Here is a 24979-nt window from a genome sequence, read left to right as displayed (position 1 = left end):
ATGTGGTTTTATATATACATGTGTTTCTGTCTGTGTGTTTTCCTCAGTATATCTCCAAATTTATCTGAGTGTTGAAGTGTCAGTTACCGAGCATGGAAGAATCATAACTGAAAAGGTTGGACCAAAGAATTTTCAGAGACATCCATGAAATAAATCACAGTCCATCTTGTCCTGACTGCTGGTTCTAATATAACTTCTGTGAAATGCAGTAAAACTTTCCATGTTCAGAAATCAATATTATTTACCTTTCTGAATGTGAAAAAACCCTCAGAATTTAAGCTCTCACACTACAATTTCTATGATTTTTTTTCTGAAGAAAAATTTCCATGTTTAGTCTGAAAATGCTACTCTGGAAAATAAATCTGCATAGTAAATATATGCACAGGAATTTAAAGATTAGAAATGTATTAAATCAGACTAAAAGGAAATTGTTCATGATTTTTTCCTTCTTTCTTTTTCAGTATTGGCTGCACTATGGTTAAAGCTTAATATGGCTTTGTATACTTGGGATATATTAGGAAGAAGGAAAAATATGAAGAACGTTGTCAAAGTACTTACTGTTTAAGATGCACTGCAGTAATACTTGCCTTGAATTTCAAACATATTGGTAAACTTGTCTACAGTGGGCATTACCCCATTAAATCACTATAAAATATAATATCCCATTAATCACTTTAAAAAGAGAAGGAAACACCTTCAAAATTTTCTTTTCATAGGGAAGTGCTGGACAGATGCAGATGTTGAGAAGAATTAACTACTTTATAATATTTTCTACTTCATACATACATTCATGCATAACTACTGTCTATTTCTAAAATGATTTTTCGGGTTTAAAATAAATACCTGAACTTTGACAGCTGGGAAGATTTCCATAGGTTCACATGAATTTTAAGAGCCCTCATAGTGGTCCCTTGGTGAGAAAGGTGTTAGAGGGTAAGTCAGAAGCAATGGGCCATGAGAAGTATAAGGCAGGAGTTTCCAAGAAACCCATATTTGGCATTAGAGCAGTGTAGCAGCAGCACCAGAGTACCCTGGGTTCTCTGAAGGATAGATCAAATAAGGGGGAATAAAAGGACCTGCGAGCTTTTAAATCCAGAGGAAAGGTGAAAAGACTAGAGCCAGACTGCTCAGAATAAAATCATAATTGCTCTCAAGGCATCATATCTGTGTTCAGGGCAGCATTATCTATGATAAATCTTGGCTGCTCCTTAGTTTATCAGGATATTTGAAGTGGCTCTAAGTGCAGGACTTACACATTATATGTTATGTAAAATGGAAGACTGTGATAATTCTTCATATACCATATAATAAACAGAAGGAGATTGAAAAAAAAAATAGGAGTGAAAACTTATAAATGGCACAAGAAAACAAATATTCAGGTTTCACTGTGCCTTTAAGCATAGCATGCTCCCTGCAGAAACAGCTCCCATTTAGTGTTTCAGTTGGGAAGCAGCAGAGGAATATTACAATTCCTTTTTTTATGTTTTCTTATTTGTTCGTTTTCTTCAGTCTAGAATAAAAATAAATCAGTCTGAATAAAAAAGAGGTTTGCTTTATACGTATAGCAACAAAACCATGACAAGAGAGATTGATGTGTCTATTAAAGAAGTAAGTGAGGGAAATCATATCTTAGTTTTGCTAAGACTGTGCTTGCTGTTCTTTTTCCAAATGCTTTGGAGTACAATTTTGTGTTAAAAAAAAAACAAAAACAAAACCCATTCATCCAGCAAAATCAGGAAAATAATAATTTAGCTTCCAGGATAATATTGAAAACAGTGAAGTTTCCATGTCAACACCCAGATTCCCAACAGACTATAGATTCAATGATCAGAAACTTTCCCCGTGATTACCTGTCAGCTTCTTCGAGACATAGCAGAGCGTAAAATAGGCTTGTAGGGTTTGTTTCCTTTGGGTTGTATTCTTTTTTCTTTTTTTTTTTTTTATTCAGTGGAGAGGACTAGGATTGCCACATAGAAAGCTGCAGCATCTGACATTATAAACAACTGAAAAATTCTAGGTATCAAAAATTTTTAAAACTACTGTTAAATACATTAGGAAAAATCATGGTGCAGTTTACTTGCTTACAGATACTCCTCCTCTTTTTGTCACTGTTTCAGTTTTGCAACAGCCACTTGTTTACTATCAATCTACATTAAGTCAGAAAAATTTTTTGACTGTACAAAAATTGGTTTCTTGTGAAGCAGTGTTAGGGCCAACATAGGATTAATGGAAGCTGATGACTGCCAATAAAACTTAGAAATACTACAGACAGGTGAAAGCCTATAAATATTTTCACAGTTTTCATTTTTAAAATGTTTAATTCTACATTTTAATTATAATACCAGTCACTAAAATCCATTTCTGTGCAATGGGTTTGGAATGTTGCAAATGGGAATAAATTCTTAATGTCTATGATGATGATGTGACTGTAAGCATTTTATTTAAGAAGTATTTCCTCCTATCCCTGCATAAATCTCTATCTGCCTATTATTTATCTCATCTGATCATATAAATGATAATCACAGGTCTTCCCACTGCCCTTAGTATTAATAAAGCTCTTGAGAGTGCCTGAAATAAATCAAATTTCAAATGAACCTGAAGCCTTAACTAACCTGCCATGACTTAAGACAAAGCACCTGGCTCAGAAGTGGAGGACATGGAAACTTCACTGGTATTACTTCTCAGTTGTGCCCTGGCAACACCTCAGGGCAAGGCTAAAGTCACTGCTGCCTTCTTCTTTCATCCTTGTTCATGGAAAGAAAATAAAATAGGACAATCCAGATCTAGCTGCAAACCAGCACATGACAGATGACCGATGTACCTATGTCTCAGCAAATACTCAGAGATACAGTGTAAGAATGAAAAATGGCCTGTAGTTAGGCAGAAAAATCAGTTCTCCTTGACAACCTCCATTTCTGTGATTGCAGAATAGCTATTACAGAATAAGTCCAAGGCAATAACAAAATCAACTAATAAGAATGAATTTGTAGCCAGTATTTTGACAGCATCATAAAACTGGAAACATAATTTAAGGAAAAAGGACTAATTTCCTTGGACTTGCAAGCGTTATTATTGTCTTCTCATTGACTTTCATATTAACAGAAAGTGTAAAGCCCTGGTTTTGGATAGATTCTTCTGCAGTGGAAGTGTCTTTGAGCAACTGTGAATCCAACCAGTATGTCAGGTCCCCATCATCTCATCTATGAAGCTACTCATAAGCCCCAGACTGTCATTGACAAATGTCAAGTTGCTGAAAAAATATGTTAGAGTATAAACTCTTAAATTTGATGCTCCAACACAATTTTTGTGACACCATCCTACCATGATTTTCATTATAATACTTAGTCTCATTTTCCAAATAATTTATGTAAGCCTGTATATTTGAAGAGTCATGGGATCCCTCTACTGGGTGTTGGTCTCTGTCCTCCACAACTACTACTGAAAAGGTAAAGGTGAATGCAACACCTCTTTGACCTTGTGTGCCAAAATGTAGATTTATAATTCCCCATCTGGAGGATACCTCAAGAAACTCCCCATGTCAAGGTTAGAATGGAAACTGAGAAATTATTCCATCTTCTTAAATTTGGATCCATGTGACTTCTTAATAGGGAACACAGAGATCCTGAGACAGTCTCTTTCTTACAGATCTCAGCTGTTTTCTTGCTATCACAGCAGACACAGCTTGCCTGGACACCATGCTGAGAGATGAGTCAGACTTCTCTATGCACCAGAAAATTTCCTCATGCACAACACTTGTGAACGCTGGACTGAATGATGCAGATAGGGTTATTTGTACCAGAGGAGCTATCATGTTATGACACAAAATTCTGCAGATATTTTTTAAGGAAAAGATTGTTTCTATGAAAGCATAGTCTGTATGGAATTGCTGTCAAGCATGAGAGAGCCCCCAGGGTCTGGGATCTCAAGTCTGAATCCAGAATCTTGAAACAGAAATGCCTGACTCTTTTTATTGACTAAAAAACATAAGACAATAATGATTTTTCCTTCAACACGTTTAGACAATTAAGAAAGTAGGCTCCTACTTTAGACACTCAAAAATATTTTAAACCCTGCTGTTACTCACAGTTTAAAATATCATTCATGCAAAACTTATATATAACATGTTTGCTGTCTGCATAATATTTATTCAAAACCCTTTCCCACTGCAGCTGGGAATGCTGCTTCTAACCACTGAAGACAAGTGCAGAACACTGGGGATGTAGAACAATTGGCATTGTTAAAGGCAACAGGGACAGCTTTCTTCCACAACATACTACGCATCTCACAGATGCTGGTTATCTCCCAGAGCTGGTACTGATAAAAGATGTACAACACAAGCGAATGCTGAGACACAGTCAAGCAGAGAAAAGGGTATCTAGGAGGAATTCCTTCACAGAAAGAGACAACCCATCAAATGAAGAGAGCAGGTACAGAATTTTTTTTCTTTTGCACATCTTTCTTCTGTCTTAAACTTGAGACTTGTTTGTTTGCAAACTCTGTTTCAAGACAGAATCTTGGTCATGACAGCAGCAAAACCTTTATTTCTTTGTGCATAGGATGGGTTTACATACGTACAGATGTGACCAAGAGCATCTAAAGGAGGTCTTAAAAAGGTGGTTCGCTTTTCTGAGAAAGCAGTGTGCACATTTAAAGGTGACCTGTGATTCAATATGCCTTACTCTCACTTCCTCATAATGAATAGTAGGTTTCTAGTTTCCCTCCTTTCAAATTTTTCATGTTTTTTTTTCCAGTTTCAAAATGTCTGAGTTTTCCTAAAGAGCATCTCCACTGTTTGAAAGGTTTGCAGTTTTTTCTAGAATTCCTGGTTTTGGCTGAAGTAGAGTTAATTTTCTTCACAGTGGCTGGTATGGGTCTGTGTTTTGGATTTTTGCTGAACATGGGGCTGATAATACAGAAATGTTTTTGTTATTGTTGAGCAGAGATTGCACAGAGTCAGAGTCCTTTCTGCTTTTTGCACTGGTGAGGAAGTTGAGAGTGCTTGGGGGCTGGGAGGAGACACACACAGGTGACCCCAGGATAGGTGACGGACCAAAGGGATATTCCAGACCATATGACATCATGTTCAGTATATAAAGTGTGGGAATAATGAGGAAAGAGGTGAGGTTTGGAGTGATGGAGTTTGTTTTCTGAAGACACCATTACCTGTGATGTGGCCCTGTTCTGCTGGAGGTGACTGAACACCTACCTGCCTGCCCATGGGAAACACTGAATAATTCCTTGATTACTTAAATTTGTACTTGGCTTTTGCTTTCCCTATTAAACTGTCTTCATCTCAACCCTCAGGTTTTCCAGCTTTCACTCCTCTGATCCTCTTCTCAATCCCACTGGTGGGGGGGAGTGAGTTGAGTGGCTGTGTGGGGTTTCATTCCAAGCTGGGGTTAAACCACGACACCAGTCTAACCTGTCTCATATACTAAAGTGTGCAAAGAACATTTGCAACTAATTTAAAACATGCATACACTTCACAGATGAATGCCTCAGTCATTATCTTTCAATTATGAATCTTGGCTCTATCTATTCTTCAATATCTGGTTTTGAAACCACCTTCAAATCCTGACCTATAAGTTCAGTAGCTTGTGTAGAGATCTGGAAGATAAAGAACACTTTGAGTTTTGACTCTGCATTATGTCAGAAATATAAAAATTATAGTCTATGGTGACTACGGTGTGGCACATATTTATAGAATAGGCATAATTTTCTCAGAAACACTGGCATTTGAAAGCAGAAATCAAAGAATTTGTAAAACGTTATACCAGGCTCGGATCTACTTCCACAAACAATAGGAGAGTTTTTAAAATAAATCGTAGACTTTTATCCACTCAGCTCTTATGTTCAGAACCAAACAGTGCTGAGTATTAAAGTGTGACTCACTGACACTGATTCAAGAGACACTGGGGACATTTTAAACTCACCCCAGTATGGGTGATTGTAGATCCACTTGAAATGGCATGATCCAGCAACCATGAGAACATAAAGATTTCAAAACCTTCAAAAATTGCTTGTTTTAATTTGCTGTTGATGCTAAAATGTTCTTTTTAAAAATTATTTCTCTTTAGGAAATTGCTGACAGATATGGGGGAATGTTCTAATGAAATCTTAATTTAAAAAAAATTGTCAAAAGCAATATGAATAAGTGAAGACATGTAAGTATTCACAAATGGCTTTCTCTTACACAGGAAGGGAAAAAATACTTTTGATTTATTAAAATAATAAAGTATTATGCTTAAACATTTTAAAGTTTGAGTTGCTTGTCCAGTTTTTAGTAATTTGATTGAAATGACCTTCCATTTTGGAATTTATTCCATTTTAGGAAAGAAGTACGCAGATTTAAAAATTAATTATTAATTGATTAGATAAAAATGCTGGAAATTACTAAATTATCCTCTTTTATGCTTCATTTTTATTTTCATTGAATTCAGAAATCTTAAGGGCTGGGGAAACAAAACAAAACAAAACAAAACAAAACAAAACAAAACAAAACAAAACAAAACAAAACAAATATATATATAGGTTTACAGCTAGGAATAAAAAAAATGAATAAGTTAAACAATTTTTTTTCCATTTATTCTGGTAGACTTTATTTCTCAGTTCTACTTCACATTATGAACACCGAAAATTTTACAAGTCATGTCATGTCTCCCTTGATCATTATCACTACATTCAGTTCAAAACAAGATTAAATAAGTACAAACTGGTCAGAAAGTAATTTGGCTGGTCACTGGAAGAACAATATTAATCATCAGAAGATAATGTATTCTTTTAGTCCTATTCATTCTCTCAAAATTAGTTCTAGAGCTTAAAATTATTCCACGGCCAAAGTAGTCTGGATTTAAGCAACAAAATCAATTAACCTGAATAATCACAGATCCATTTGATCAATAGAAGGCATGATATAACTGCAGACTATGGTACTGAATGATTAATGAATTTTCTTTCAGTACTGAGAAGCCATAAACAGGAACATGATTTTTCTGTTCCATTTCTATCAATAATTATAGGCCTCTATGCAAAATGTTACAGTAGTTTTATAATAATTTTTGCTCCTCTAATGCATGCTAATATTGAGAAAAGACTCAGGAATTTATCCATTCTCTTCTTTCCCTACACTAGTAGTAAGGCCGACTAAACAAAGGGACTTTGCATTTTGGGTTTGGGTCATGACATGATAGATGGCTGGGTCCAATTATCGCTCCTAACCTGGCCAGCTGCAAGAAGGGTCATGTTTTAAAATGTAAAAGAAAGGAGTAAATCTCCTCTTTTCCCCAGAAAAAAGAGCAGGGAGGAAGCTGGGAAAAGTAATCAGTATCCATGTCCAGTCTTTCTCTTCCTTGGAGTGGAATCACATTGTTAACCTGGCATTCCACAGAGCTAGAAATTTGCAGAATTTTTTAAAGTCTGGGATACATTTAACTGTTTTTCTTCCACAATGGTGGTACAAAGTCCACATCACCACAGTATTTGTTTATGATATCCTAAAGAAAATCAAACAATGAGTGAAAGTTATATGGCTGATATGAAGGATGAAATCTTTTTACGGAGACAGCATGGGGTCAAAAATGTTGTTTGGATATTTTCCCATGGACTGTGCTATGAAATTGCAAATCTAGCAGAATAATCAATGAAACTTATGTTTCACAGTATAGTAGTTGTCTTCCGTATTCTGAATCTGCAGCCATCCGTCCCATGGAAGCAAACTGAGTTTGAAAAAGTGGTTTTCTTCACACTACCTGCCTAGCTGTGCTTAGTCTTCCATTGCATGACTCAGTTTACTGGTTTATGAGACACATACTAGCCACAAATATTCATTCGTTGTGTCTCTTCAGGTGTATAAAGGAATACCCACATTCCCCTTCAACAATTTGTTAAAGAACAAGATGCCTTATTTGCCACAATGTAAAGCTCATTTGCCTAGAAATTTTAGTATATTACACTACACAAAACTTGTGTACAACTGCTTCTACAACTGCTTTTATGAACAACTCATCCAGCAACAGTGCCCATAGTGAATGGGATATAATCCCAGTCTTCCCTAAGACGATAAACCCAAACATTAGCAGAAGAGTTCAATTTGATGCCAGTGCACACAAATTTGGATGTTTTGTCTATTTTTCTCACAACAGACTGATGTAAGTCACCATAAGAAACAGAAGCCATTACCTTTTCAGTCTGTCAGATCAATAATCTATGAATAAAGAAGCTTTCATGCCAGGAATTAGAATAGATCAGAGATCTGTTACTTTTGTCTTCAGTGGACTTGAAAAATTAAGTCCATTATGTAGATTTGTGTTTTTACTGTTTTTCCTGTTGTGTTTTGCTTTTTTTTTCTGATTATAAATCAATTTTTTCAAGGCTTCCTTATATACAAATGCAGAATTAATAAACCAGTGCAGCTCTAAAGGAGATATTGAAGTGTGCCAAATATACACAATAATTTAATTTTTTACCAACTTTATAGGTAAAGTTTTACGGTTATTTCAATGATTTATTTCAAATTAGATCTTATACTTGCACAACATATTTATTTGAGTATAACTGAGGATAACCAAGTGAGATGAGAGAAGAGGAAAACTGTCAGGTAAGATAAGACGGTGTATCATTAAGTTTGGCCATGGATGTTATTCTGCTGTGCAGTAACCTATCCAGGACACTGGATAGATCACTTCCTGATAGTATAAGTCAGTAAAGTGAAGTCTGGTATTTCATTACTATAATTGGTTCTATTTACAAAAGTTTCTGAGAACATTCATATCAGAGGAGGATAACTAGGAGCATAGAGAAATTCTTGTTGTGGATTTTGATTAAAACATTAATGACAAGTCTCTTAAGGAAAGCTATGTTTAAAGAAAGGAAACACTCGAACAGAAAAAACAAGAAAAACAGAACTATTCAGGACTTTTCTTTAAATCTGCCAAAATATTTCCAGTACAGTATTGCCTTTCTTCCATTCTTCCACAGCTATAACTCTGCTTCTGTGCTGCAACAGAGAAATGAAAACTGTTTAAACAAACATAGATTATAGGCCTTGTGTGAGGATATCTTTCCACATTTAAACAAACTAAGAAATGGTGATTTACCTTTTAGACAACAACAAAAAATCTTAACTGAAACAGTTTGAAGTATTTAAGTCTGTTATCTTTCAGTCATCAATTGAAGATTACTGTAAAATCATATTTCTATATTAGAAGCGGTTTTCTTCTTGCAAAAAAATAAATTCGCATACTCCATCTCCTGGTATGTAACTTATCCAGACCTTACTAGTTCATTCTGAATTCATAGACCCATGGGAGGAATGTGAAACATTCAACCCAAAAAACAATGCACAGAAGACATGAAAGATTTTCTGGTAATAGAACAAAGCATCTGATCCCAGGTAAATAGTGGGCCAAATTACTTGAAATCTCTCCTTTATTAAAATACATACAACACTCATGCTGTGTTCTTTGAAATGATGTTCGGGGAACATAGTTTTCATTTGTTTTTCTAAACACTGAGTCTATATAAGTGTATTTATGGGGATATGTGCTCATATTCTTTAGTTTTATCACATACAGAAGCAGTGTTTGGACTTGTGATGTTGTAGGGAGAAGAAAGGTACATCTATCCTTCCCAGCTTGTTTAATTCTCTCAAATTTTAATTTTTGAGCTAATTATGCTATCTAAGAATATCTTATTTGGCTACAAACAAAATAGATACAATCAACATAGGATTTGAGGGTTTTTAAAATAAAATTCATGAAGTTTGTCAGAAAACACAAAAGCAAAATCCCAAGGTTAAGCAAAAAAGTGAGATGTCAAGGTTTGGAATATCCAGGAGAGACCGTGAAAATGAATAAAGCAGACTCTGGCTGGGACTTTTCTTAGATTCTGGACTTCAGAAGAGCTCTTGGTTTGTGTGGCCTCTGTTACATCAGATGGACATTTTATCTCAACATTATTTATTTTGTCACGCACCACTTACTTATGAAATCCAGAGAAAAGAATACTCCTAAGGATACTTATATTTGATTGTTTCAGTAAGGAAAAGATGTTCTTTATACACTCAATGTTATCTTCTTTTAATTTGCAAATATGAAATGAATAATCAAAAGTGGTGACAGATGGAGTCTAAATACTCATGATAAATAAAGTTGTTTAAAATCCAACTATAATTTCCTGTGAATGTAAAAACTAATTTTTTGCTTTTTGAGTTCAAGGCTTTGAAAATGTTACTACTTTTTTTAAAAAAATTATAATACCAAGGAATTTTATAATATTCAATTGAAAGCAAGGAGCATTACAGAAGAAGAAAAAGGTGAAGCAAAAATTTGATACATGTAAGACTGGTCGTCAACAAAGATTTATGTGTGTGAAACACAATAGTCTCTATGGCAAAAACCATCAAGCTGCAGTAAGACAATGTTGATGACTTCCCTTGGCTGCTGTAGGACATTTATTATCTCATTCCCATGAATGTTGCAGTAGACTCACTCGGATTTTAAATTTAATTACTCCTATGTCAAATGAAATTGAGCAGAAAAAGGGGGAAGAAATTATAAAAATATATTTGAAGTACCACAAATGAAATAAACAATTGTGAGGCTGGCATTAATCTTTATATTGTACAATGTATTTTAAGTTAATTGTATTTAATAGATTTTATCATGCTTTGACTTTTTCAGAATGTATCTGGGTGACATTTTATACTACAGATAAATATTATTTCATGTGTGTGTGTATAAACATACTTATACATAACAATAAAATATGCTTCATGAATCTAGACTGCTGACCATAAGTAGAAGTTAATAAACTGGACAGATAACTGTAAATGGAAGATATGTCAGATCAAAGGTACAAATACAGTGCTAAGTTAGTATATCACTTCTAAAATTATGGATTAAATCCACAACATAAAAAATATTTTTCATATGCCTTTTTTGGAGACAGATATTAGACCAAAATAATGCTTCAGTCTATTCACTCTTTAGCATTTATTATTTGATTTTTATAACTGTATGAAAAATGGAGTTTAAACATCACAACTGAGATGTAAAAAAAGTCAAAGTTGATATAGTTTTACTTTAAATTTTATTTCGGTTACCTATATTCACTGTTTATTCCTCTCATTGCTGTGATCTAAATTCTTGAAGAAAATCCCAAACTGTGGTGAACTTAGAAATCAGATCTTCACTTAGTCCCTAAGTGGTTCATTGAAGTGGGTCAAAAAATTCCAATTTGAAATTTCTATCTCCATGATAGATTCATACATTATGGTGTAGCCGATAATGTGATGTCAATAAGAATCTCTCTGTTGGCAGACACTGGTTATGTAAAAATAACCTTATTTTCACTGACATGAAGAGAGCTCTGCATCACTGAGCCACAGACTAGCGGTGAATGTTTACATCACAAATCTATAACATTTATCACAGATGCTGGTCCGTGTGCACATAGTACCCAGAAAAAAAGAAGAAAATTATCTATCACACTCATGCTTTAAATGTAATGGATAAAGTACTCTTGATTTCTCTCAAGGAATGTAAAGTATGATTTTTACTGCAGACCATCAAACTTCAGTCTTTATCTTCAGTTTAAAGGAAGACATGTCATACCTCAGGAACATAATCTTATTATGGAAAGATCATTATGACCTCTGGAACATGCAAATGTGCCTAAAATCAAAAGAACAGACAACCTGGAATGTGGGATCACTTGTAATGAACCGCTATTAACATTGATAGCTACTTTCAAGCCTCACTCTTGCAGAAAGACTGTAATTAACATTTCCTCAGCATAAGACCTCCCTCAAAACAATCAAATATCCTTTTACAGTTAACTTAGTATGATATTGAGAAAGAGGTGAAATAGCTGGAAAACTAGTTGGCACCATTTTAACATAACTGATCAAGATTTTTGCCGTGATGTTGCCAAAATAATATGCAAGCAAGGACTGGATTGCAGTTTCAAACGCTTTTGGAAAAGCTTCTCTGTGTGTCTGAGGCAATCTAGAAGACTCTGCCATCTTTGTAGGTGACAATTTTGTGAAAACATGTGTTGCAACCAAGACAAGAGAGTAGGTAATGTAAATATTATTCATGTCTTTTTTACTAGGTACCTTGAACATTGGATAAAGCAGTTAAAACAGCAAACTCAGCTATGTAGGCCTCCAAAGCAAAAACAAGTAGCTGTTTCCCAGAAATCTCAGTTCTGTTGAAACTAGACTGCTACCAAGATATACAGTTTAATTTTGATGAATCTGTGTGAGCCATATCACAGTATTTGATACAAATAACCTTGACCTACTGTGGTTATTCTACCAGTAGAAAACTGATCATTTCATAGCATGGATGACTCCGGCTTTTTTTAATGCTAGAAAAAGAAACAGAGCAACTATGACAGGTACTTGCAAATCCAGAAGAGAAATATTTGCTTCATTGAAAACTTGGTGCAAAATTTGAATTAAGACATAGTTTATAGTTTATCACAGAGAAGTGAAACAAAATAACCACGTAGCAGCTTTCATGTAATGTAATTTTAGTTATTTGCTCTGCATTTTTTATTTCTTTGTTTAGAATACAAAATCCTGAGTATTATCCTATGTATGGATGTGTACTCCTGTGTCATGCAAATGAAAGAAACGAGACCATTTCCATACCTAATAATCACAAGTTTCCCGTAGCAAAATTTCAGTTACATAAAAGGAAGATTTTGTTTACTAAGTTTTCTTTGACATTTGAGTTTGGTTACTGCCATGGCAGAAGACAAGTTGATTAGGTCATTTGCATCATCTAAATGGAATTCTGAGTAATGTCATCATTCAGTGGGTCATTGAGAACAGAAAAGTGATTGTATCCCATCAAACCAGGCTTTATAATCAAGAGAATAATACTTGGAATGTATCATTAGTCTGTAAAGATATCAAGTCTGATTGGCTGATATTCAGATAAGGAATATGGACTTTGAATTGTAAAAGGGGGCTTAATAGTGGCAAAGAAAGAAAACATAAAGAAGAGGGAGAAGAAAAACACCAGTCAAGTGAATTCATGTTTGCATCCAAACTTATTCGAATCAGTTGGATTTGAAATCACCTTTAAATATGCTGAGATGCAGCCAAAAAATATTATTTTCAGTAACAATATAATTTTATTTCTATGTATGATTTAATCTGATGGAAACAGTGTTTCTATATTGGATTGCATATTTTATTGTGTATGAATGTTCAAGATATTCTCACATTTCAACAGAAAGAGTAGGTCTTACTATCCAAACCAGCTTTAAACAAACTTGTATAGAAACATTTACCTTCAGCTACCTGAAGCACCTGACATTCAATCAGCCCCAAATTGCTCAAGTTAGTCCAAACTGTAGAAAGGACTTTCATTTAAAACACAAACCACCACCCGAGAGGTGTTTAATCTGTTGTGTATTAAGTTAGCCTTTGTCAGCAGAACATTTCAGGGATTTAAATGTGTGCTAACAAATTACATTCATTCAGAGCACCAACTTGACTTGAATCTCCTGACCTATAAAATTCAGCATGATCAAAAAAGAGAAAGGAAAGTGACAGTCTAGGTTAGACTCTTTCAGAATTGTAATGTTTTCACTTACAGTACAACTGGCAAGAGTTTTAAAAAACTGGAGAATATCTTCTATTGAATGGAATATGAAAGAATCTGAGAATAATACTGTCTTTAACCTCTATACTATAAGGAACATACATTCACATGTGTCTGTGTATCTTGCCTTAGGCCAGTGTCAAAGAAAAGAGAGTGTTCAATCCTGTAAGGTACTGAGTACTCTGGCTGTGATCCAGCAAAGCACTCAACTATGTGTTTAAATTTAAGTACATGGATCACGCCACTAACTTCAATGGGATTATGCTTAAAGATAAACTAACCTTAAATGCTTTGCTGGATCACAGCCACAGTGCTCAGTACGGGGTGAATACAAGTCCAGTCTGAGAGAAGCATTTCCTTCTGTTTCAAGTGAGAGCTCACAAAAATACCTAAAAAAAGTTCTTTTCAGGAAAAGAATTTCATATGATAACCAGACTGAATATGTTCAGAAGGGTGGGATGATTAATAAATCTTGGGATCCTTGTGTTCAAACATTAGGGAAAAAAACAAACAAAAATCAAGCTTTGACTTTCTCAGGCCCAGATATTCATTTTTTTCATGCAACATAATGACTGAGCATGGACTGGGATATAGATAAAGCAGCAGAAATCAAATGAAAGACTGGAGATGGAGGCAAACAATGTTGCCTTTTATCCTTTGCCAAATTTCTCTCCTGAGTTCAGCTGTGGCCTCTCTTAATTCTGTAATTGAAAAGAACAAGAAGTCTCTAAGTTTAAGCACGTGTGAATACCCTCACAGAATACATGTCAATTGAAATCAGACAATACAGTCTATATAATTAGAGGCAAGTGAAATTCTTATGGGTTTGATGCTGTTCCAGATAAAAACAACATGAAAGTAAGCTTAGGAAACAAAGAATATTTCAAAAAGCAAAAGCAAACCTGTGCTTTTCAGCATTATATATAAAGACTACAAAATTTGTCATTTGGTATCCATGTTTTGAGCTTCCCTTGGCTCTTGTCAGTGTAAAGAGGACCTGATTAAAGCACTAGAGCCTATTGAAGGAAGTCAGATGAGCCATACTTGTCTTTCAAAACATGAAGCAAGTGAGAAGGGAGAGAACCTATCATGTAGGTGGAAGTGTTTCCACCACTCACCTGTTCTTGATGGCCAGCAAGTAAGGGTTATCACCAATTTTTCTTTTATTATTATCAGTCCAGGTTGCCCAACCTTTGGGCAAACCTGAGAGTTTGTTTTCAAACAATAACTGTCACAACAAGTCAGATGGTGAAAATGAACTGTGCAACAGTATTTACCAGGGTGATGATACAACTTGAACAAACATGTAACAATTGTAAAATCCTGTGCAGCCTGACTGACAAAATGACAACCAAATCACACTTATCTTCCTGTAAAAGAGAAAAAGAGAACACATTCCCTAAAATAGCATACAAAAACCCAGGACTGCCTCAGAAAACTTTGCCATATGTGGCTTTCTCAAAGGCTTGAATCTTATTAAATAAAAAACAAAACCAAAACAGTACATACAATAGAGCTTCATATTTCTAGAGAAATAATTAAAGACAGCATTGCACTTTCTAGCTAACAGTTCTCGCTGAAGCAATGGGCAGCTCTGGCAAAAGTCTGCCACAGTGCACCCTGAAGTACAATCAAATCAAACTGATAAAGAATTCTATCAGAGGTTAGTGAACATGAAACACTTTTGAACTACAAAGCGCCCAAGCATCTCAGCATGCGTATTTTTTCCCCTAGGTTTGTCTTATTCCCACAATTCAGCTTCTCACCTTTTCATCATATCCATCAATTTCTTCCTTGTTGAGAAACAATTATACCCTAGGAATCTCTTGAACTCATTTATACTCTATTCTTGAACCTTGAACCTTGTTCAGTGGCTTTTTTTTTTTTTTAATAGAATCCCTGCTCTAATTTTCTGTTTACCCCTAGATCCTTAATATTCTTCAGATTCAAAATTTGTCACCAACAGCTATCAGTCTCTTTCACAAACTGAAAAGCTTTTGATTCAACTCTTGAAATTTGAAGAATATTCTCTCATTTTATGTCTTTTTTGCCAAATATGCATAATGTTTTAAAGGAGGACATATTTTCTTAGCTGTATTTCTATGGAATACACAAGAGTTTACTTGTTGCATGCCACATATGAACTCATTGCCTAGTCTTTTGAAATGTTTTTGCAATTTTTTACAAAAGCTTAATTTGTTTGACTGAAAATTCTACTTGGCTCCAATATGGAAAAATATTTTATTCTATAGTTCATAGATATAGTTCATTTAACTTAAACCAAGAGATAGTAACACTTTCAGAGTTCAGTATCTCTTCCATAGCAATCTGTAAAAATCACTGCAATACCTATAGCAGCTTTTTTCCTGAGAGACCAGTGTCCATCAGGAAATGTACCATCAGAACTAGAATTCTTTGTGAACTTTATCAAAGAGACTGAGAATTAAAGGCATTCGGAAATATAATTTTCTTCCAGGGTTAGACTTAATTCTGTACTAAGGCATTTTGGTGGAGTTCTCCACTTGTTTTAGACTCCTGCAATGCCCTGCTGAGGCCCTGATAGAGTTTAGGGTGATCCCAAGTTCAGTTTTTTATCCAAGCTCTTGGTTTGTTTCCACACTGATGCTAACTCAGGTTTTCAACACTTAGGTGAACTCCTTTGCAAAGTCACTGCTCATAACAACTGAGCTCTTGATTTTGAGCCCAGAATAACACACTGGCAGGCTAGCTTGAACTTAAGGTGCTTATTAGCTCTACAGAGAAGTCTCCTGCTTTGAATATGAATAAAGTTAAGATCTAAATGAAAGGTAAAGCTTGAGTTTATATTGTAGCAGGAAGAGAGGCACTTGGGATTTTTTACTGCTTATGTTTTTAGATTCCCAAGGGAAATGAGCAAAACAAATCTCAAATCTTACATAGAGAATGGAAGCATGTTTAGGCAGAGAAAAGTAGAATATTTCTTTTATTTTATTGGTATATGAATATGTTTGATACAGACTTCTCACTGTGTCAGCCTTGTTGGGTTAGGAATCTTTTACTGCAGTGTAGTTCCTCTAACCCCAGCAGCACAAACAAAATAAAGCTCCATTTTCAAGAAAACTGGCAAATGCCATCTGTTCCAGGAGGCAGTGGAATTATTTATACTTAACTTCTGTTTTGAATTAGTGACTAAGCAAAAGCACTATTTAGACTTCCTTCTATTGGTAGATAAGAGCCTTGAAAATTGGGAAATAGGAACTTACATGGTAATTATGATGTGTTCCTTATGTGGTAATTTAATAAAAATTACTGCACATTTAAAACTGAAAGTGGGACAAAATACCTATGACATCAAATAAGATTTGATCCCTTCTTTGGATGCAGGTCAGTGAGACAACATAGCTGCTTCAAGGGGTTGCGGTATCTCTCTCTTCTTCCTGACCCAATCATTCTTCTGTCTTCTCCACCTCATTCTTTTTTACTTCATGTTTGCATTCATCTCTGTGAAGTAATCTCACTTCTCTTGGGTCCACTCTTACACTTCTGGTCTTGAAGGAAAATGCACATAGGAGACTGTGAAAGCAACGGGTTGATAAACCTTTTCTACTTGTCATAAAAATATAAAAATTTTGTCCTTTTTTTTGCTGGGGGAGGGGTGGGTGAGTTTTGTGATTTGTTGCTGGGGAGTTTTTAGGCCAGATTTAGTTTATTAAATTAATTTGCTGCACAGAAAATGTTTTGATGGTTCAAGGTTGGGAAGGGTTGTACAGTGAGAAATGTTGAAGCAGCAGAGGCAGAGGAGTGGAATATTGCTCTTTCCTATTTGAAGGTAGAAAGTTTTTAAGTCATGTCAGGTTTTACATAACTACACCACTAGAATATGGTAGTTTGGAAGGGATAACAGGTAAATTTGATGTAGTATTATCACATAAAAACCTAACATATGGTCAGATTTTGCAAACCTACTTTAAAAAAACTGAAAATTTAATTTTTTCTTCAAATGTGTTAACAGTATTTTTTAAGAATGATTCATCATTCAGCAAAGAATCTGAGCCTGATGACTTCTGAATCAGATGCCCAAAGTTAAATGGTATTAACACATGAATATTCATCCTAGCACAGCCTTGATGACCCAGTGCAGAAACAGGGATCTTGAAATTTCTCCCAGAAACCATTATTTTGTAGTCTATGAAGAAGCTGAAGAGATTATTTTCGACCTCATAGAGCAAACAGCTGCAGAGGTAGGAGTCTCTTACAGAGAATACTATGACAGCAACTAACATGTTTTTGCTGAGAGATGAACTCTTTTGCCACAAACCAAATGTGATGCAGCAAGCTGTCTATCTGTACCCTGTGGTAGCATAGGATTTAATGGAACTTTGCTGACACAGAACTTGTATAATGTAGTAAAAATCAGTCCTGTTCTGAAAATAAGTGTCAGTTTTTAGCAACACAGTTTTCATATTATTCTCTACCCAGTCATAATTAAATAAATAATAATAATAGCTTTTCTGAGCACTTATTTGCATTGAGAAACAAAGTTCAACATGTTGCCTCTGTTGACACATAGATCTTACCCCTCTTAGATTAAAACAAATTCTAAATCTATTAATTTGTATGGATTTGCTGTCCTCCCTACTACATTCATTATATTGCTCTAGATTACAATTAATATAATTTTCTGTCAAGTGTCTTCATTTTTGTTTTCACATAGTCCCTCTGCTTTTCATAAACATGAGCATCAGTTAAGCTCATGACAGTTTCTTTGACTTCTATTCACCCTCCTCAAACGTCCTAATTGTTTTTCATCTGTGCTTTGATTGTATAGTTCCGCAAACATATTTCTCTCTTTTTTTCTCTGTAGTCAAAAGGGCTCCTCTTTTTGAGCTACCCTCAGCTGGTTCGTGCAACTGCTGGGTAGAGCTACTTGAGTTGCCTCTCAGTAAGACCCTTTGAATTTTGTTTTGTGCACATTTGATTTTCCTTTGTTAGGAGAAAACAAAGGAAACAATTGTGCATTGTGTGTCAGAGCACAGTTTTACACTCTTACACCATCCTAGCACTTGCTGTCTAAGGCCAAGTAGCACTACTACCAGGAATGTTATATTTTGCAATTTTATCTAAAAAGGCAAGTCATTCTCATTTATGTTTCGATACTGTCCAATCTGAGAGAACAATTGTAATAGCTCCAGTTTGGAAATAGACTGGAATTCAGAACACCTCTTTAGAAAACAATGCTTGTATTTCTGTGTAAGTAAAAGCTAAAATATTTTTGGTTTGAAGGTACGAAGAAGTTGATCTCTAGCTTAGTCTAAAACCTACTGAATCAATGAAAATACTTCCACTGGCAGCAGCTAATTTTGTACCAGGTCCCTTGTGCAGTATCTGTCCTCCACTATTGGCCTATGCCTTGTTCTGTGACTCTCTCAGCAAAGAAAAGGGAATAGCATCTTACTTAACAGCTGACATAGCATGCATGCCTGCTAATCAGAGCCCAAAATAGCACTTCAGTAGAAGATGTAAATGCATTTTTAAAAGCAAGACTAAGATTACAGACCTTTACAACTAATTTATCACTGTTCACAGTTTCCAGTCCATGGCAAAAGAAATAACAATAAATATTTACCAAAGGAAAGTGGATCTGAATTTAAAGCATTTTAATAAATGTTTAAAAGAAAATCAGCATAGATCACTTGGCTTTGGCAACCACTTTTATCTTCTATCTGTCTGTCTTTGATTGATGTTGTTCATGCTCTTTAGTTTACAGTAACAAGCAGGTTTTTAATTTTTCTATCTTCCTTCTCTCTAGTGGCAGGCTATGATGGATGATGTGACAAAAATATTCATCAGTAAATTCTAAATCCTGAATTCAGATTAAATTAGTAATATAAGAAACAGATTTGCATTCTCCTTTGACATTGTTGTAACTGTATCTGCTACTCTCTTGTTTTTCCACTCTACTTGTTTAATCTCAATAATAATGCTAAATCAGCTTCAGGATATCTTGTATTTTTCTTTAAAGTACATGAGGGTACAATATTGTTCTAATATACTTTTTGTCATTATTTGAGCTGAGGTGTTTGGATTTTGAATTGAAGCATCAGGAACTGAATGACAGACAAGGATCAAGGACTGGATTTCCAACCAAACACATTCTTCTCTCTGAACTGCATGGATAAAAAAGTTTCACTAAGTAAAAAAACTGTCTGTCTGGCCAGGCCCAGAGAGTGGTGGTGAACGGAGTTACATTCAGCTGATGGCTGATCATCACTGGATTTTCCCTGGACTCAGTGTTGGAGCTGGTCCATGTAACATCTTGTATCTATAATCTGGATGAGGGGACTGAGTGCATCCTCAGTCAACTTTCAGATTACACCAACCTGGATGGTAGTGCTGACCTACCTGATGGAGCTGAGATGGAGCACAGGAAGGGTCTGCAGAGGGATTTGAGCAGACTGGATTGATGTGCCAAGGTCAATCCCCATAGGCGTTTAAAATATATGTAGAAGTGGCAGTTGGGGACATGGTTTAATGGTGGGCTTGGCAGTGTTAGGTTAATGTTTAGACTCAGTGACCTTAAAGTCTTCTCTAACCAGAACAAATCTATGATTCTGTGAATCTGTTCTATTTTCCAAGTGTTTTTATTTTACTCTCCTGAAGGGCAATGTTCATTTTAACAATTCCTTTCCTCAAGTTTAAGAGTGTTTTAGTCCCTAAAGGTCTGCTGCATCTATGTTGTTGCTTGGAAACTTTCTGAGGTCCTCTGTCCTCCATGCAGAGAAAAAAAAATACCTCATAGAAAAAAAGAACAATGTTAGAAGAACTAAGGAAAAATTTGATCTTTCTTTTTAAGTGTTTTTTCTTTTATACACAATTTCTACTTTAGAAAGGAAATTCATTTGAAATTAGTGTCCTGGGTTGAAGTATATTCTATCACCATCTTCATGAACTGTTGAAACCAGGTGAGGCAGTGCTCCCTGCCTCCCCCACTCTGGATTATCTGCTGTTAATGGGCCCATCAGCACCTTTGCCACATGACTCACAAATAACCCTCTCCTGGACTATCTCCTGTTAATGGGCCCATCAGGCCTTATCACATGACTCACCATCCCATTGTGAGATGCTCCGCCCAGAGGGAGGAATCAAGCATTCCAGCCTGGATATAAGCTGAGACTCTGAACATCAGAGCAGTGGTTACCTACTGGACTCGCAGAGGACAGGAGCTACTGCTGGATCTTCAGACCCATTATTTCTATAGGATCACTGCTTCAACAGAACCACTCTGCTTGGTCTGCTACCACCATAGAGTGTCAGGTTCTATTGTGTCTTTGTCAGTGTTCTTGTACTACTGCATTTATTTATTTCTTTTAATTTTTTTTCCCTATAAAATTGTAATTCTGACCTACGATCTCCCACAATTAGTACAATTAGTTAGCATGAAACCCCTGTTACATACAAATGAAAACAGACACACAATTGTAATGTTGATGTTTTCCTGAGAGAAGAACTATCTGTTCAAGAACTTAAAAACTTTTACTTTGGAAAGTCGGGGAGGACTAAAATAAATGTATACAACTAAAAATGTTACTTGTTAAAAATCAATAGGGAGAAGAAAGCTGGATGAATGTTCCTTCTTATAGATACCATATTTTTAGTTATCTTAGCATTGTTATTATTCACTCTTTCTGAAAAGCTGCTCTGAGGTCCATCTCAACAGAAGCTCAGATTGACTTCAAATAAAGGATTACTTTTATGGTGTGGAGTGCATCTTCTGCAGTCTCTTTTACAGTTCTCTTCAAGGTAAAGACTGACCAGGTTGAAAAGAGATGTCAAGGCATCTTTATTCTTCCACCAATTTCCAGCCACAGGGTTAGAATTTTTGGTCACCTAAATTTAACTTTTTCAGGTGACGGATTTTATCCCATAATTCTTGTATCTACCTCAAGGCTTTACATTTTTTCATGGTATTTCAGTATATGAGCATAGATAACATCTGGTGGAGCTATAAAATTTATTTTAGAATAGCTCTTAGTCTAATGTTAAAGACTTGAAGAGGCAGAGCTCAACAACATATTGAGGAAAGGATTTCAGTGTTTAGTTATTGTGAGTATGAAAACTAAGACTGACTTCTAGCATGAACTTTCCTCCTCTGGTTAGTGGATTTTTTGATAAGCATGAATAAATTGAAACTCCTTTAAAAACAAAACCAAAAAAAATCTAGCTGCTTTGTTTGTGCTTTGGATGGCTGGAAATGAGATAGAAATATGTCCCTATGCTATGTTTTCAGCCATTGAATTTCATGCAACCCAAACATCTAAGAGAATAAAGCAGTCAACAATCAAAACTTCAGATCATCCTCAGCTTCCCCTGCAAAGCAAATAAAACCAATATACCAGCCCAGTTAGTTAGATCAGATACAGACTTTGAGAGTCCATTCATTTGTGTTTTTCCCATTGTATCACTGAATGTTTCAGAAAGTGTGGAAGTTCCTGTTGGCAAAGAGAAGCTGAAACAAATCTTTCTGGAACTAGGGGCAGAGAGATCATCAGGCCTGTGTTCTCATCATGCAGCAGTGATGCCCTTGGGAGTCAGTGTGCTCTCAAAGGGATTATTACACTATCTGTCTCAGAGGGAATAAAAGATTTGTGAGACCAGAAGTTAAGCAGTGAAAACTTGTAGGACACAGAATGGCAGAAACATGTAATGGGGAAATGAGAAAACATGGGTCAAATCTGCAAATTCACAAAAAATGCTTTTGAAAGAAAAGAAAATTATTGATTTCTTGCTTTTCAGAAATTATCTTCTTAAGGCAGGGAAGAGGTAGAATGATTATCTGGTTTAATTATAAGACCAAAGATGACAAGAGGAAAAAAAAAAGGCAAAGAGGTGATTGAGAGCAGCTCTGTAGAGAAAGATTTGAGTGTGAAACTTTGATGTGTTTGATGAAAAACTCACCATGAGCCGGCAGAATGCACTCACAGCCCAGAAAGCATATGGAATCCTGGGCTGTATCCAAAGGAGCATGGCCAGAAGGTTGAAGGAGGTGATTCTTCCCCTTTACTCTGCATTCTGAGACCCCACCTAGAGTGCTGTGTCCAGTTCTGGTGTCCCCAACTTAAGGAGATGGAACTGCTGGAAAAAGTCAATAGAAGGGTCCCAAAGTTGATAAGAGAACTGGAGCATCTCCCCTGCAATCATGGGTTGAGAAAGTTGGGGCTGTTCAACCCGGAGAAGAGAAGGTTGTGTGGAGTCCTCACAGCAACTTTCCAGTATCTGAAAGAGAAGAGGATAGAAAGGACTTTTCACCAGGAACTGTAGTAATGGGGCAAGGAATAATGGGTACAAATTAAAAAAGGAAAATTTAGCTTAGATATTAGAAAGAAATCTTTCACTGTGAGGGCGTTTAGACTCTAGAACAGGTCATGCAGGGAAGCTGTGGATGACCCAACCCTGTCAGTGGTCCAAAGCCAGGCTGGAGAAGCCTTGAGCAAGCAGGACTAGTGGGAGATGATCCTGCCCACAGCAAGGGGTTAAGACTACATGATTTTTAAGGTTCATTTCAACCTCTTAACATTGTGTGATTGCATGATTCTATGAAGTACAGAAGATATTTTATTTTAGAGAATCCATGAAATGCCAGAGGATGCGTAAGAGTATGCTTTCAGAAGTATCCCAGAACACTTCACAGCAATGAGACCACTAAGACGGGGAAGAGTGTTTTGTTATTTATTGGTTTTTTCTGGTTCTTTTAATGTAGTCTGACATATAGTCTTACAGGAATTTGCTTTCAGGTACGAGCAAAATGCCCATTACATGTAATACTCTCACCTGTCACAAATCGTTAAAAACATTTATTGTAAAAGAAGAATTTCATCTTCAGCAAAAGCTGCTGGAGGAGTCTAGGGAAGGCAAACCTTATTTCCAAGACCTAGTCATTCTGGACACTTAGGTGTCAATGAATTATCAGAAAACTAGGGGAAGTTCATACCCTATGAACCTCAGGCAGAGGCAGAGGATGTCCATAAACAGAACCAGAAAACTCATGACTAATGGGATTTAAAGCCCGCAAAACCTCACACAGCAATTCTGCAGTGTTCAAGCAAAGGTGCTCACTTATATCCATGACATATTTTGTTTTCTTTGTGTTGAGTTTGTACCATTCATTCCTGAGAATTTAGTCTAACTTGAACAAAACTTACAGATAATATGCATTGGAATAAAATTTATATTCTGATTTTAAATATAATTAAAACATATGAATTCTTCTTTTTTTTCACCACATGTATGATATGGTCAATAAGAACACCTACGTATGTCTCTCCTTTTCCACTTTCCTTGGAATCTTCTGCCTCATAAGATATACCACAAGTGTGATTGATTCTACAATTTTACAAACTGCTTCTCAGTCCACAAAGCAAATTAGCAGAGTTTTTGCTTTCCACTTTATATCTCCATCACTGATGGTGTGCAATGTGAGTGGAGGAAACTTTTACATCCTATCTGAAAGCACATTTAGATGTTCCAGTTTGAGTGGAAAATAGACATCATTTCAAGTAATGCTTGGAAAAAAGACCCCAAACATAAGGACATTTTGTTTCACAGTAATTCCGAAGACTTAGCATCAACAGTGACTATATATAGCAGCAGCTACTGAAAATGCTGTGGCGTATATTACAAATGTGTTTGAATTACTGTGCCGGTGCTCCATAAAAGGTCATATGAATATTCAAAAAACATGCTGGATAATTAAAACCACTGGAAAACTAGTGGGACAAACTATAAACACCAATTCACCCATTTCTGCTCTTGAAGTTAAGAGCTTCTCATGGAGATGAAATTAAATAAATAATAAAAATTAGAAGAGAGAAAACCAAAAAGCATACTAAAATGAAAACTTACAAAGGAAAAGTTAATGTGCTATTGAAGTTTACATTTATTCTTTTCTAAATGAAATATAAAGGAAAAAGAAACAGAGACTACAAAAAAAAAATCTTCAGCTAAGCACTACTACAAACCCGAGGAGATAAAACATACCCACTTATTAAGACTAATCTCAAGTCTTTGTTAGAAACACATTTAAGACATCTAATCATGGTTTAAGTCTTTGTCACCAAACCAGGTAAGAAACACCTAACTGTCAAACACTGGGACATGGTTCCTAGCTAAATACCTCTTTTTTATATAGACTTAAAGAAATTGAGAAGAAAATACTATCTAAGAAATATTATTATAAAAGTTATACCTTTATGTGCTAAACTCAGAATTATTTTGGGAGGCTGAAGCTGTTCCTTAAAGGAAAAGCAGTCATACTTCTGAGTTATCCAGCACTCTTGGGATAAGCAGATTTAAAACAAAAGCAAACTAAACCCACCCAAAGAACGGAA

The 24979-nt window shown here is 35.6% G+C and overlaps 1 protein-coding gene across 2 annotated transcripts in view; it reads left to right on the top strand.

The window, feature by feature from the left end:
• The first annotated feature begins 4299 nt into the window (after nt 1-4299).
• The window catches only part of LOC136289883 (cadherin-19-like), a 126164-nt gene continuing 105484 nt past the window's right edge, over nt 4300-24979 (top strand). For both annotated transcript variants that reach the window (XM_066184156.1, XM_066184121.1), the window contains exon 1: nt 4300-4427. The gene's annotated coding sequence lies outside the window, so the exon portion shown is untranslated. The remainder of the gene's footprint in view (nt 4428-24979) is intronic.

Source organism: Chamaea fasciata, unplaced genomic scaffold (assembly GCF_029207755.1).
Source record: "Chamaea fasciata isolate MVZ Bird 193981 ecotype frontalis unplaced genomic scaffold, bChaFas1.0.hap1 SCAF_1, whole genome shotgun sequence".
In the NCBI taxonomy this organism is placed as follows: domain Eukaryota; kingdom Metazoa; phylum Chordata; class Aves; order Passeriformes; family Sylviidae; genus Chamaea; species Chamaea fasciata.
This window is presented reverse-complemented; position numbering and strand designations above follow the sequence as displayed.